Here is a 12,601-nt window from a genome sequence, read left to right as displayed (position 1 = left end):
AAGGGAATGGGGGACAAGCCTCTCCTTGAGGAAGAGCTTTTTATACAGGTTTAACCTCCACAAATTGAAGCCCTGCGAGATTATAACATTAGGCACATCTTGGAGACATGGGATATAAACTCCCTTTTGTGTTTTGTTTTCTTCATTCCTCCTCCCTCCTGCCACCCTGGCCTTAAACGAAGATGAGATGACAAAGGAGATTGGACTGGACACGTTTCTTGTGTGCTATTTTAGCTAGCTTCATAAAAATACAACACTATTTTGTTAACATCAAGTGGGTAAGGGTGGACTGGACGATCACTACTTCTGGAAGTTACTGTCTGGAGTAACATCTAGAGACCCTGTCCAAGCCAGGCATAGAATCCAGGTCCCCTGAGACCCTGTCCAGTGTCCTATCCACGAGGCAACACTGCCTCACCAAAGCCTCTCTTCTGATTGTCTAGCTCCCCTAACTGGACAAAGGTCAGCCATCATGGCTGATTTCATTAGCTTTATCAGCAGCCTTGGGTACCACTGATAACACAGTGATGCTGATCCATTTGTGAGACCATGCAGGCAAGGGAGGAGGCTGTTCTTGGGAAGACTTTGGGGGGCGGGGGGCAGTGATTGTGGTTACCTGCTAAGCCATCCCAGGGGCCCACTCGTGCTGGTGTTGCAGGGCTCTCCATTCTGCCACCCTTCCTGTTCAACATGTAGGTGAAGCCCTGGATGAAACAGAGACCTTTGGGCTGCAACACATTCAGTATGTGGACACCACCTCCATGCTATGTCTCCTTTTCCAGGGGGTGCAGTCTCCTTGCTTTCCCAGCACCTGACCGGGCAGTTAGGTGGAGGACAGCAAGCTGCTCAAACTCAGCACAAAGAAGACAAGAGGGGATGTGAGTTGCAAAGGGAAAACCATTTGATGAACACAGAAAGATCCTGAGAACTCCAAGTATAGATGCAAGTTCCCCTTGCAAAGATGGACACAAAGGAAGGGCACATCGGAAGCCCTGCCCACTCTTGGATTCCCAGGTAGCAACAGTCGCTCAGGGCTTTTTAACCCATCTGTGGCTTGCTAAAAGGTTTCCTTGAGGATGCAGCCCTCACCACAATCAACTGCACTTTTGTCACTTCCAGGCTGGCCTGCTGCAGCGATGCCATTATGGGCTTGGTGAAACTTTGTTCTGGGTTGAGTTAAAATGTCACTGGAAGTGGGTGTGAATGCACCTCCCAATTAACATAACTGCCAGGATGAGCTAATGAGAAGTCCCCCTATTGAAGACAAGAAGGGGTTGTAAACCCACCCAGGAGTTTGGACAGATTGGGAGAGAGGCTTTGCTGAATAGTTAGAGAGAGAGAAGGAAGGTGTTGCACATTGAAACTGAGAACAGACAGAACAGAGAGACAGGCAGAAAGTCCAGCAGTAGCCTGTGATCAAAGTGCGAGCCTGGGATAAGCTAGAGAGAGAGCTTTAGGCTCTAGATGGCTAAAAAGGCTTAGGGCTGGAAACAAAGAAATTGCTCCTTTTGTTCTTGGCTCCTCCTGTGTTTGGAGAAGCAGGACTTGGTACATTCCTCTAAATAACCAAGATTGCATTTAAAAAATACCAGCCTATCAATTTCTACCTCCAACTGGAACATCCCCAGGGCTCCAAACTTTGACTAGCTTCTTAGGTAAAAAAAGGGGCAACAATATACCTGGGGCTACTTGTGAAGACCAACGTGTCCCACCGGCTTCAATCTGCTATAGCTACTGGATTGGTAGGAGAATGCTAAATTAACCAGCACAATTCCAGGTGCTGATGCTCATTTATGAAGCCCGAGTTGGTTTGGGAGCTGGCTGCCTTCAGCACTGCCTCTCTCCCTGTGCATCATTACATTAGCCTCAAAGTGGCTAAAGCACTTTTGCTGACAATCCCTAGATGGGGGCTGGGGAGACAGTATTTTTAGTGGAGGGTCTCTAGCTCCAAAACCCAGGTTTATTGACTTTCTGAGTGCAAGAAACACCTCCTTCATCAGACACTGGCTTGTCTATAGACTGTCACAGGTGTACGTATGAGTGATTGAGCCAGAACTGTCAGACTATCCAGAGTAAGGGATTATCTCCATTTGATGTTCCATATAATCTGGGTAATATGCCAAGACGCTACTGAGATGGAAACATTACAAACACACTCAGACAAATCACACTGTTAGCTAAGAAGAGTAAACTGGTGCCTGAATTGCATGCATGACTCCACCTCTACTGTGAGGCAGGACTCGCTGGAGGTTGCTGCTGCAATTGTGGGCATTGCACTGCTCCTGGGGGTTGAAGAAAGTCACTGGAGCAGAACATGCCCTAAAGATTGGGGTCTTCCGTCTATGTTAACTGGCCTGTATCATGAAATCTCAAGGCACGACATGCAACTAACTCGCACTCCGGGACCTCTGTTATTCATGGAGAATTCATTATTCAAGGACAGACCTGCTGCACTAGCTACCAGATGTGCAATTTCAGGGAGCAGGGACTTGCAATTTCAGGCAAGTCATACTGCAGGAACTTAAAGGGACAACAGAGCAAAACTGAATTCAAGTAAAGCCCCCTACATTTCCCCACAAAACTGCCCAGGCCTCTGCACCGGACAGGATGCCACAGGTTCATCTCCCCCTACTTTTAACGTCTCATTCAGACCCCAGCCAACCCCTTTGTTTCCTATACCCAGCGGCAGGACATGTTGTGCGGCAGGATACAGTTCTGAAGCGCACACCACAGTAAAATGCAGTGCCTTTCAGTGCCATGCAGGGTGAGGGCAGTCCGGGGCCAGGCAGGGCAATGCAGTGTGATTACAGCATAATGAGGCGCAGTAGAGCACACACCAGCGTCGGAGACTGCAGCACAGCTCGGGAGAGAACAGTTCTAGTGTCAGACAGTGCAGTATACAATAAGGTGCAGTAGAGGATGCAGACCAGTACATTGCACAACCGTTGCTGTGCAGCAAGAGCGAATTAGAATGCAGGGCAGCGCGAGGCAAGTTGTGCTGCAGAGACAGGTATTACCATGCGCTGGGGATGGAACACAGTACAACACGGTGCAGTACACACGACACAGTCAGAGTGAAAAGTTTGGTAAAGCAGAACCTTGGCTTGGTTTTTAATCCTATCTTGAGCACCACCCTACTGTGACTGGGCTCCACTGACCCAGAGCCTTTCCCGATAAAGAGGTTTCAAGCTCAGCCCTGCTTCAGATCAGGCCTGGTGGCACTGCTTAAGGATATGGGGATAGCTCAGCCTCCAGTGCTATCCACGTTCTTGGCCTCTCTGCCAATACTGCACCAGCGTCATAATGGTTTGAGACGCAGACCCCATCCCATGGGAACTGGACTGAGGTCACCAAACTCCTTTCATGGAGGCCACTGAACTGCCTGTTATGAAATGTGAGCTCTCAGGTTGCAACCCCATCAAGATTTACATGGTGGTGACCTCAAAAACTCCGTTTACAGAGGAGCAGGAACTGAGATACCTGTTATCTGAGAAAACGCACCCAACTGAGAGCCCCTCACACCAATACCTCCACAACGCCTTCCCTCTCTGGGACCTCCCCTCAACTGGTATCACCCAAACAACTGCCCCACTGGAGCAGGTATCCCTAAAAATGTCCCGGAACCACTGCAGGCAATTGGCCTCTTCTGGTGGTGCAACAGACGGACTGGTAGCCCTACTTCCAAGAGAGGGTGGGGAAGGGCAGTGGGGAGCTGGATACTGCTGGAACAGTCTGCCAGTTCCCAGAGTTAGTGCAGTATTAGTATTTGTTACCAAAATACCCTGTGCACAGCCCCCCGAGCCTTTGAAAAACCATCCCATTCCTCTCTGGAGTAGTTTTAGTACCAAGAAACTGACCCTGAACGTATCAGTATCCTCGGCCAGCACAGACATGTGCAAGGCATATGTAGCTATGAAATGGAGGCCTTTCGTTTATATACATTCAATTATTTCAGTTTCTAAGCACTCCCCGTGTGCAAAGACAGTTGCCATTTTGTTCAGAGTTGGTGCACCTTCTTAGAACATACACACACACACACACACACAGCCGTCTCTCATGGGGACTTTAACTTGGTTCTTTCTTGATGTTTTCCTTAATCTACAAGAAGAGCCATTTCAGACCACAGCGACGCCATGCTCTTTTCATGGAGAAATACCACCATGAGCACCCTTCACAGTAATATCAGCTCAGTCTCCCTTGCTTACAGCCTGGCAAAGCCTCACATTTCTCCCTGCCTCTTTGGCTGATGGACATCATGGCCATCCCGTTGGAATATATGGACAGTGAGGAGGGCACCGCAGGGCTCCTTTGATGGGTCTACCACTAGCCTGCTCAGAAAAATCAAAGCAACGGCTAATAAAGGTTCCTTTGTCCCACTCGAGGTGCCCATCCCACATGTTAACATACTCCCAGCCTTGCTGTCAACTTTCCAGATGAAGGCTCCATGCCAGGCCAGCTGCTCCTCTAGGGGGCACTGACGGCAGCAGCAGGATTTGCGGTAGGACACCTACAATTCATTAACCAGCCCAGCCAGCACTGTGGACAAGCACTTCCATAGTGAGCTAAGGAAGTGCTCTGCCTATATCGCTGTCCCACTTCCTGCTAGCAGAGGTGAGCATGGGGGTACAAGAGAGGCTAACACAGCAGGCGGCTCCCGTATAAGCAGCAAATCTGAATGCTGACAGTCAGGCAGTAACCAGGCCCTGTTATGGTGTCACCCTGTAGAAAGCCCAGTGGACAAGGAAAGGCCAACTTTGGCCATGGTGCCACACAAAGAGACCACTGCTCTCACTCAAATAGGGAATGCTGGCTCTGCCAGGCTGATGCCCCCTGGGCACCAGATGTGGCTCCCCAGCTGCGGGGGGTAGGTCAGACACAACACGTTCTGTGCCTTTAATAGCACAGGGCTCATCAGCTTGTCTGCATGCGTACATATCTATCAATATGAAACCAGGCTTCCCATGCAATCAATAATGCTGTTTAAGTGATAAATCTCACTATCGACTGGCTGCGGAAGCCAGCTTTTGATTAATTTAAAAGAGCGAGCAAGAACACCAAAGAGCTCGGAGTGTTTTTAAAATCATTGGGCATTAATCCACCCTGCTCGAGACATGCTGTGAAGACCGGATGTGGACGGACAGGAGCTTCTGTTTCCAAAGCTGCTCAGAACAGCTGGTGGAGTTGGCTCCACGCAAAGCCTGCAAGACTCCAATGCCCAGAGCGTCCCATTCCCCAGCCTACCAAGGCACTCGAAGTCCTGCCCTGCCCTGCCCTGGTGCACACCCTGGGAACTCCTCCCATCAGGAGCCAGGATGAAGGACAAAGAGAGAGGAAGGAAACAGGGCAAGGACAGAGCAGATGGGGAAGTAGAAATGCAGCCATGCTGGTGTGTGCAACAGAGCCACCACTGATGTAAATAAGCCTTGACCCAGCAGAGCGACACCAATCTATGCCAATTGAGGATCTGGCCCTGTGTGTGTGTGAAATCCCTGAAGAAGTCTTATTTGCTTAGACTTGAACCTTCGCACTGCAGCTTGAATTGATGCTCAAGAGCATGCCAAGCACCCAAATCTTTTTGGTTTCCACTGTAACTTAGGGCTGGCGAAAGCAGCTGGCTAATTGACATGCTGTGGAGACTGAATTCCCCTGTCCTCAGAACAGCTTCCCCCACACTGCCCTATCACGTGCCATGACCCTGGCCTAGAGGAGCCACCTCTGGGATGGGGGGAGGGGGGCAGCAGTCCCCGTTAGCTCTCACATGTTCTACTGAGGCTGCCAACGAGGGTGCTAATCGTGCTGTTTGGTCTTGTGATGGGGACACCCGTCTCCTAAGAACCTGACTAATGCCACCACCACTTTGCATGCACGTTGCCAACGAGCTGATGGTAACAGCTTTTCACCACTCCTGCACTGAACTGGATTTGAATGGGTGGCCTAGAGGTGTGAAGGACCATGGTAGGTTAGCTCCCCTTCTCTGCCTCCCACCTTCCAAACTCCCCAGCATTTGTTAAATGGAACTGGGGCAGGAGCAACTGGAACAGTTAGAGGACTGTCTCCCCTACAGGTGGTAAAGAGGGAGCAGGCGACTGTGTACAGTACAGCCAGACCATAGCTCCAATGAGTAACTGGACTACAAATGTGAAGAGCCTTCCCATAACTCCCAGACCTCTGGGGAGGCAACAGTACAATATCCAGTGATGAGGAGCTCCCAGACTTGAGTGCTAGTCTCAATTCTGTCATGACCAGCTGTGTCACCTTCTAGCTATAGGTTCTTTTCTGGCCCCCAGTGCTACAGTACCAAATACCGCACAATCTGTAGTGTACTGATCCTCATAGGAAGGCAGGGCAGTGTAACACCCCTATTTTACAGATGGGGAAACTGAGGCACAGGAAGATCTTGAGTCTTGTTCAGGGTCACACACAGCCCACGGCAGAACAGAGAATTGAATCCAGATCTCCCGAGTCCCAAGCAAGGGTTCTGACTACCCCATCATCCCTTTGAATCCCTCCTTAAGCCTCATCTCTTCAAGTGACCCCAACTCCCTTCTCTTCCTCAATAATCCGCACCCCAGCCTCACCAAGTCTGCTGCTCTGTGCCTTGTCTCATTCAGCCTGTCGGTTCCTCGGGGCAGGGAACAAGTCTCATGTATTTCTGGGAGAACCATGTATATTTATGGCATTGTATGAATGCTTTATAACAGCTGCGTAATCTTGCTGTGAGAAAGCTGGCTTTAACTACAGCTAACTCCCAGGGGGTGGTTGTGAGGCAAGATTAACTAATGCTTCCACTGAAAGCCAGGAGAGTTTGCCATTGATTTCAACAGAAGCAGCAGCAGGACTGGTGTTTGCAAAGCTCCATATAAGCAGTAGGAGATCTCTATTCCTCAACAGCCGAGGGTGAACAAAAAGCAAATGTGGAAAGCATTCCCTTGATCTTGATGCTCCTTTGATTTGCAACTGATTCTGGTGTCAATCTCTCAGGAATTTGGCAGCTAACCCTCTGAGCACGCTCCACGCACCTATCATACCCAGAAGGGCTCCTGAGATTGATCCAGGCGTGGCCTGCCATGGGTACCGGATAAGACAAGGCACCACTAATATCTGCCTTATCTTTAAATTCCATCCTGCTCTGAGATTTCTCACAGAAGTGGATTTGACCCTTTGCTTCTATGCATTATTCAAAAGGCCCGGCCTGGAACCAGCCCAGCTCACACATGAAGAAGTTTATCAGCGCCACAGATTTCTGAGTTTGTACAAAATGTTATCAACAGAGACAGAAAAGCCTCTTTCTCACTTGAGCCCAGCTCGGCCTCTTCCATTGCTAATTTAGAAGGTGGCACTTTTCTTCCCCAGCCATTTACCTCTGTCAAGAATCTGCCACCTGCTGGAGCCAGAGATAATCACTAAGCCCTGCACTTCTGCTCTGAAACGCAGCAGGTCGCAGCCTGGCTTAGGCCAGACACAGGCTCTAGGCCTTCATCACTTCCCTTCTCACTCTTCCTTTTCTCCTGTTCAGGACGCACAGGAAGTCGGGCTGAATCCAAGAGCTCCTTGCTGGAAACTGGAACTGATGGAGAAGAGGCCTAATTTTCTTATCAGCTGTGAAAGCCCGTTACTTTGCCCTCACCTTAGCATTGCCCATTCCTTCGTGAGTGGAAGTGCCCCCGGTGTTTGTGTTTGTGTCTGCTCTGCATGTCCACATTGCACAGCTCCCTTTCAATTCACCGTACTTTCTGAACACTTAAACAACGTTCACAGTTTGCTCTTGACGAAAAGGCTGAGTTGGTATCAGCTCCCTGACTAGGGGGCGCTGTTTGCCGGTTACTCAGGTTCCCAATCTTGGGGGCTCTGCTGGGTCGCCAACTGCACTGGTCACAGAGCACTATCATTCACACTCAACTGGGACATTTTCTTTTTGATGTGACATCCCAATGTCCCGTTGGATTATTCCCAAGAGCGCTACAGGGGGCTACACCCTGAGACCATGCCAAAGGCTCTGCCGGCTTAGAACACGGCAGCATCAGCACCTGATGTCCAAAAGCCCTGAGCATCCAATACTTCATATTCAGGTCAATAGGAGATGCTGAGTGCTCAACACTTTTGCAAGATCAGGCCACTTATTTAGCTCCTTAACACTGGACTCAGAAGCACAACTTCAGACACCCAGTTTTGAATATTTTGGCTCTAATGTGGATAAGGCTTCAGTGAGCAGAACCCTCTTTTATCACCATGTCTCAGCATGTTTAGCTAGCCTGGTGGTGAAAACGGGTCAAAGTGATACAGCCTAATCGACATCAGGGGTCCCAACAGTAGCAACACAAAGATTGCATCAATGGGGGAACAGAGGTAACTCGCTGCCAAGATTATTAAAACCATAACTACAAAGGAGAAGTAATGCAGGGCCAGCCACTGATCTCCTAATTCCTGTGATTTACACAATCTTCGGTTTTATTCATTAGATCCATTGCCTTTTCAAAAAAGAATTATTCCTCTAACCCAAGCTTGGGAGACCAGTGAGGGAGCCCAGGGCTGAAGAAACAGAGAATGAATTTCCACTCACCCTGGAGAAGGGGACGTTGTCAAATGGGAAGTCTGCAGAAAGCAACAGGAAACCAACTCCTCTCCCAGCACTGGCGAATCAAACTCGAGACATGCAGCAATGACAGTGTGCAAAATCCCAAGTGATCCAAATGCAATGCAATAAGGATAGCGCTTATGCAAGGATCTTGCCTCCCAGAGAAACTAAGCTGCAGTCTCTGCAGTGCAATAAACAACTTCCCAATCAAAGATCCTACTCCCTGAGCATCAAACAGTCCTCTCTCATGCGCATCAATCCCCCTGAGAATCAAACATTGGTCTTTCCAGCGCTAAAGGAGCTGCCAAGGAGAGTTACAGTTCCCTGGGAATCTACACTCTGAAGAAGGCTTTAAACCATCCCCATAGAAACTGAGCTACCATGGTTGCAGTGCAGTAGGTTTCACAAGATGGTCCCTTGATTATAAATTGCTCACCCCCCAGTGCACAATGCTGGCACAGCAGAAGCCAAGGGCCACTGACCAAAGCATTAAATGCATCAGCACTTTACCTTTGCTGTATAGATGCTCCCAAACCCACACATTTCAATTCAAAAGTGGGGAACACTTGCAAAGACAAGCACTGGCCCCTAATGAGCAAGTCTGCAGAGCTCACCCTTGGGGCAGCAGAGGAGCAGCAGCTGCAGAAGTTAAAAGTGACACCTGTTTTCCTAGAGAGGGATGAAATTCGGAGACCATCTGTGTGCATGCACACGTGGGGTCTCGGCACGCAGGCACAGGAATACACACACATTTTTGAGGGGGTGTGTGCGCACGTCCCAGCATGAGATGCAATTCGGAGCTGTTGGCATGCATGCATAGGGATGTGCATACATTTATGGAGTGTGCATTTGATACATTTCCAAGTTGCTATGGTGGGGCCCTAGCCTATGTGCTTGCACACCCCACTAGGAACACACTTCAACTTCCAGGACAGTGGTTTTGGGGGAGTCATTGTGTGTACGAGTGCACAGCCACTTCAGGGTGTGGCTTTGGAACACATAGGACTCTTCATTGCACCCTCTCTGTTCCAGCCAAGGGGCTAATACGCAGTGCTCTCCAGGCACAAAGCGACACACACGGTGCCCCAGACAGGGCACGCAGACATGTGTGTGTATTCTGGGGCCAGGAGTGCATAGGACTGGGCTGGGCTTTGAGTGTGTGTACAGAGCTGTGTATGTGCACAGAGGACTTTGTGCACTTGTAGGGATGGGAGTGTGCAGGTTGGGACAGAGGGTGCTGTGGGGCGGGGGGGTTGTGGGGCGAGGGCTGTGTGTGGATACAGAGGGGTGCGTGTGTGTACGTGGATTGAGGGTATAGGGATATACTATTTCTGTGTGTGCTTGGGTGTGTTCCTGGAAGGGAGTTGTGTAGTCTACCCCCCCCCCCACCCATGGCTGTTTGATCATCACAAACCAGGCAAGTCTGCACACCATGGCCATTACTCCTCACAGGTCTCCAAGCAAACCCCTCTCCCGCTGCGCGCCCACCCGACAGCCCTGTCATGAAAGCCGGGCAAACGCGCCGAGGGAAGCGCTTTGAACACAGCCGGCAAAGCCAGCAGCCCTGGGGCTGGGTGCAGCTGCAGAACTAGCCTCGGACTCCAAGCGAGGGGCTGGGGTGAGCCGGGCACGGCTGCTGGTCGCCCCCAATTCCTCCCCGCCCTCGGCCCTCCCCAGACCCGCCGCAGAGCTGCCCCCGGGAGCCGCGCGCCTTACCTTGGCTGGCGGCTGCCCCTCCCGTCCTTCCGCTCGGTGTCTTCTACTCCTCCCGCCTTCCCCGCCAGCAGCGCGGCCGGCCAGGGCTCAGCGCCGGGCAGCAGCAGGGCTGGGGAGGGAGCGGGCTGCCCCGGGAAGTTTCTGCCGGAGGTGCAGGCGGCTGGGAGCGACGCACGCAGGCTCCTGCCGTCTCCATCTCCGCGCTCCGCTCAGCCCCCCGGCTGCGGCGTGTCCATGCTGCGGCGCAGGGCCAGGCGGCCGGGCAGCGCGGAGGGAGGGGCGCGGGGCGCCGCTCTCGGGGCAGAGACAAAGCGGGGAAAGCCACCGGGCCCCGCCGCCCGCGAGGGGGTTAGACACGCACCGCGGCGGCGGCCCCCTCAGCCCCGAGCCACAGCGGCTCCCCAGCGAGCACCCCGCCGGCCCCCGACTCGCGCCCCGTGGCGGGAGCCCGGCACATAGCGCCTGGCCGGGACACCCGGCGGGCCCCCGACGGGAATGACAGCGGCAGCAGCGTGAGCGGGGGCGGGGCTGCGCCTCTCCTGAGACCCGCGGCTCGGCGCCGTGACCTTGGCTGGAGGCGCTGCGCCTGGGGAGCCCTCCTGCGCCGTGCGCCCTCCCCCGAGCGCCGCGGAGCCGGCCCCAGGGGGGCAGCCGGGTGGGAGAGGGGAAGGGGGCCGCACAGCCAGCGGTGCCCGGGGGTCGACGCAGATGGGGGGCGCAGAGCGGGTACTAAAGAGCTGCAGGGCCAAGCAACGCTCCAGCCTCCAGCAGCAGCCAGCCAGCCAGCTGCGCAGCCCAAATCGGGGGCCACCCTTTGCCCCACCACACCTCCGCCCTGCGGAGAAAGAGAGGGTGGGAGCTCTCCCAACCGCATGGGGCTCAGCCCAGGAGCTGCTGGACAGAAGGCAGGTGACCCTCCGGAGAGGACCCACCTGATGGGGGACTGCATAGTTGAGGTTGGTGCTGCTTGGAGCAGGGGGTTGGACTAGATGACCTCCTGAAGTCTCTTCCAATCCTAATCTTCTATGGTTCTGTGCACACCCAACAGCACCACATGTGTCCAACAGGCCTTCTCTGATTGCTGGGGTGTCCTGCCCCAGGGGCCACTCACAGCTCCGGGTTTCCTGCACTCCAGGGCTTGGGTCTTTGCGGCCCCCACCGTGGGGCTTTGCATTAGGACATTTCACCACCTGTCATGCTCACTCTGGTCCTGGTTCCAAGACTCAGGAGCAGGGTGCTCACTGAAGGATGGCAGGTGCTCTTTGAAGGCCATGGCAGGAAAACCCTGTCAGTGCAGCTCCACTCCACACCGAAGGAGCGAATTCTTATTCTGTTCATCACAAGTAATCCCCATGGATGAACTAATGCAAGTCCCTTTCAGCCAGATCCCAAGACCAGGGCCGTCCCTAGCCATTTTGGTGCCCTACATAGCCCCCCTGCGGGGGGAGGGGTGGCCCCAGGCCTCCACTTGTGGGGGAGAGGAGCAGGCTTGGGGCCGGGGGGAAACCGCCCTGCAGGGAGAGTGATAAGACAGTTAATTAATGAGAGAACCTAATGCAACCCTGAGCAGAAAAAAGGGAAAACGGAGACCAGAGATGTCCACCTAGCAATCTGCCTCTCATATCCCCCAACACTGGGGCCGAGAAAGGCAACGTCAGCACAGTGCTCCAGGCCACCTCCCCTGGCAATGTGGCCATGAAATACATGGAGAGGGGAGTTAAGAACCATGATGCTAACCAGGTGGTTGCTGTATGAAATACAGAGAACTGCAATGCCAGGATAGGAATCGCTGTGTGATGGGCCCTGGAAATGATGTCATGAAACACATGGGCACGGGGAAGCCACTCTGACGTGGCAGTCTCTGTACAACACCTGACGCACACTCACAAGATGTGCTATGCCAACATGACATGCAGTGTTCCCTGGCTATGCTGCCATGGAGCAAGCATGTGTGTGTGCAGAGGGGCACAGTGCACTGACTAACCCTTTCTGTTCTCCCGAGGTGAGAAAAGAAATGTTGACCATTTGCCCATCTGCCTAACTGCAAGCAGTAAAATGGTCACCCTGCAGGCTTCTTGGGAAGCTGGCACCGAAAAAGGCAAACAAGCCAAACCTGCAGGGTGAGAGGAGCAGAGGGGGTTACCTGGAAGCAGTCCCCTTGCACAGAGCACCCTCAGGGAGCCGAGGGAGCGAGAGACCGTGTGGAGAATGTGAGGTAACGTGCTCTGCTAATGTTATTTTATGTGTGCAGCTGTGGGACGAGAAGCCCGTGCTGGACATGAGATGTGGTGTCACATCTGAGGACTCCGC

At 52.7% G+C, this 12,601-nt stretch overlaps 1 protein-coding gene across 1 annotated transcript in view; it reads right to left on the bottom strand.

Annotated features, from left to right (window-relative positions):
* The window catches only part of FRMPD3 (FERM and PDZ domain containing 3), a 142,665-nt gene extending 132,180 nt beyond the window's left edge, over positions 1-10,485 (bottom strand). The window contains exon 1 of the mRNA XM_073360770.2: positions 10,292-10,485. The gene's annotated coding sequence lies outside the window, so the exon portion shown is untranslated. The remainder of the gene's footprint in view (positions 1-10,291) is intronic.
* Positions 10,486-12,601: the final 2,116 nt, after the last annotated feature.

Source organism: Lepidochelys kempii, chromosome 9 (assembly GCF_965140285.1).
Source record: "Lepidochelys kempii isolate rLepKem1 chromosome 9, rLepKem1.hap1, whole genome shotgun sequence".
In the NCBI taxonomy this organism is placed as follows: Eukaryota; Metazoa; Chordata; order Testudines; family Cheloniidae; genus Lepidochelys; species Lepidochelys kempii.
Note: the sequence above shows the minus strand (reverse complement) of the source record. Positions and strands in the feature narration are given on the sequence as shown.